This window comes from Eutrema salsugineum, unplaced genomic scaffold (genome assembly GCF_000478725.1).
Source record: "Eutrema salsugineum unplaced genomic scaffold, Eutsalg1_0 scaffold_14, whole genome shotgun sequence".
Classification (NCBI taxonomy): Eukaryota; Viridiplantae; Streptophyta; class Magnoliopsida; order Brassicales; family Brassicaceae; genus Eutrema; species Eutrema salsugineum.
Window position 1 is genome coordinate 4,837,133 of NW_006256877.1, and position 2,265 is coordinate 4,839,397.

At 45.2% G+C, this 2,265-nt stretch overlaps 1 non-coding gene across 1 annotated transcript; it reads left to right on the forward strand.

Annotated features, from left to right (window-relative positions):
• Positions 1-1,257: 1,257 nt before the first annotated feature.
• Positions 1,258-1,364, forward strand: LOC112088790. Its single transcript, XR_002900726.1, has one exon. It is a non-coding gene; the product is annotated as a small nucleolar RNA R71 (small nucleolar RNA).
• The last annotated feature ends 901 nt before the right edge of the window (positions 1,365-2,265 follow it).

Sequence of the window (2,265 nt, forward strand, 5' to 3'; positions counted from 1 at the left end):
TCATGACTTAGTACTACCATGCCTTGAAGCTCTTTTGTCTTGTTCAGAATAGCATCCTTCAAAAACTTCCCCATCTTTGGCATCATTAAGAATGCATCAATGAGAGGCATTGTGAGTGGTGTCTCTTTGAGTGCCTTCTCAAATACAGCTCTTGCCTTGTCCACTAGTTGCTTCTTAAATCTCCCTGGAAATGGGAGCTTGGGTTGGTATGGAGGTGGTGGCACATACTTCTTCTCTGGTTCTGGTTCCTTTGCTACCTCTTTACCCTTTTCTGACCTTGGTTTCTCAGCAACTTGATCATCCTTTAAGGCTGCCTCCCCCTCAGGTTGATCATTGTCCTCAATGATCACATTGTTGTTCTCAATACCAGGTAACTCCTTGCCACTCCTCAGTGTTATGGCCTTGGCATATTCCTTGGGGTTGGGTTCTGGTTTTCCAGGTAGGTGACCTTGGTTCCTTGAGCTTGATGCCTGGTTTTGCTTCAGTTCCTTGATTTCCTGCTGCATAGTCTGTTGACCCTGAAGTAGTTGTTGCAGAATACCAACCATATCTGTACCCATCTGTGGCTGCTGTTGAACCATTGGTGGCTGAAACTGTTGTTGAACCGGCGCCTGCTGTTGGAACTGTGGTGGACCAAACCCTGGTGGTGCCTTTGGCTGCTGTGAAGTGTAACCAGTGCCCTGAAATGGTTGCTGTTGCTGACCAAAACTCTGATTCTGACCAAATTGATTCTTGGGTTGGAATGACCCTTGAAAGTTGTGCTTGGGAACAAAGTTCTTTGGAGCTTGAGAATTGGGATAGACCTGGTCTTGTGGGTTAGCTACATTGGTGTTCCTGTAAGAGAGGTTTGGATTGGCATTACCATACTGATATCTTTGGAACCTCTGATTCCCAATGTAGTTGAGCTCCTCTTGGGTAAGACCTTCTTCACTTATGTTCTCAAAAATTTGAGAAGGTTCCTCATACTCTCCAACAAAATGCATTGGCTTCTGAGTGGTGAATTTCAGCTTGTCCAATTCACTCCTCAACTCCTTAACTTCTCTGGTGAGCCTCTGTTCTGAGCTTGAACCTTCATACCTATTTGATCTGTCATAGTCTTCACCATAAGTATCATTGCTCAATGCTAAGTTCTCCACTAGCTCTAAAGCAGCATGTATCTCTTTACCCAGAAAGTTCCCATTTGAAGCAGTATCCAGCTGGTTTCTAATCTTGGGAAGAGCTCCCCTATACAGTGTGCTGAGAAGAGAAGCCTCACTAAACCCATGGTGTGGGCATTGGTTTGTGTAGCTCCTGAATCTCTCATATGCTTCACCAAAACTTTCATTGCTGTGCTGAGTGAAGCTAGAGATTTGGTTTCTCAGTTTTGCAGTTCTTGAGGTGGAGAAGAACTTAGATAAGAAGGCTTGCTTGCATTGCTCCCAGGTTTGAATGGAGCCTCTTGGAAGATTCTTCTCCCATTGATGAGCTTTGTCACCAAGACTGAATGGGAATAGTCTTAGCTTAAAGCTGTCTTCTGAAACTCCATTAATCTTGGTCAGATCACACACCTTATCAAACTGGTCCAAGTGTTCCAAGGGATCTTCCATTGCTAACCCATGGAACTTTGAGTTCTGGACCATATTCAGCAATGATGCTTTCACTTCAAAGTTGTTGTTCTGCACAGGTGGTGCCTGAATACCAGCTCCATACTGATGAGCATTGGCCCTGTCATTCTCGCCAACATATATTTGGGGTTGCTCATATCTTCTTTGTTGTGGTTGGAAAGGGTGGGGTTGGTGGTGCACCTGGTGTCTTTGTTGAACATTGGCCTGATGCCTCTGTTGATGAGCCTGAGCTTGTCCCTGGTGGACATAGGCTTGTTGGTGGTGCACCTGTTCCTGCTGAACATTGCCTTGGTGAAACCCCTGACCAATTCCAATACCAGCTCCCTGACCTTGAGCCTGTTGCTCCTGAACTGGTTGTTCTATATCTACCCCGTGATCTCCTTGGTCTGCCATCTCAGTCTGATCAAGTTGTCTACCACGTCTGTCTCTTCTCCTCCTTGGTACCAGAAGGTTGATGTTGTCGTTTAGAGGAAAAGGAGGACCGCAGCTTCTTGATCTAGACCTGGTGTTCATATACCTGAAATCACAAACAGAACTTGAAAGGAATCAGTAAAAACAAGAAAGTAAGCACTTGATCTCAGACAGATCAGAGCTTAATGCTATCAAACCACATTTGGCAACGGCGCCAATTGATAGATATGACTTTTAAAGGGTCTCAGGG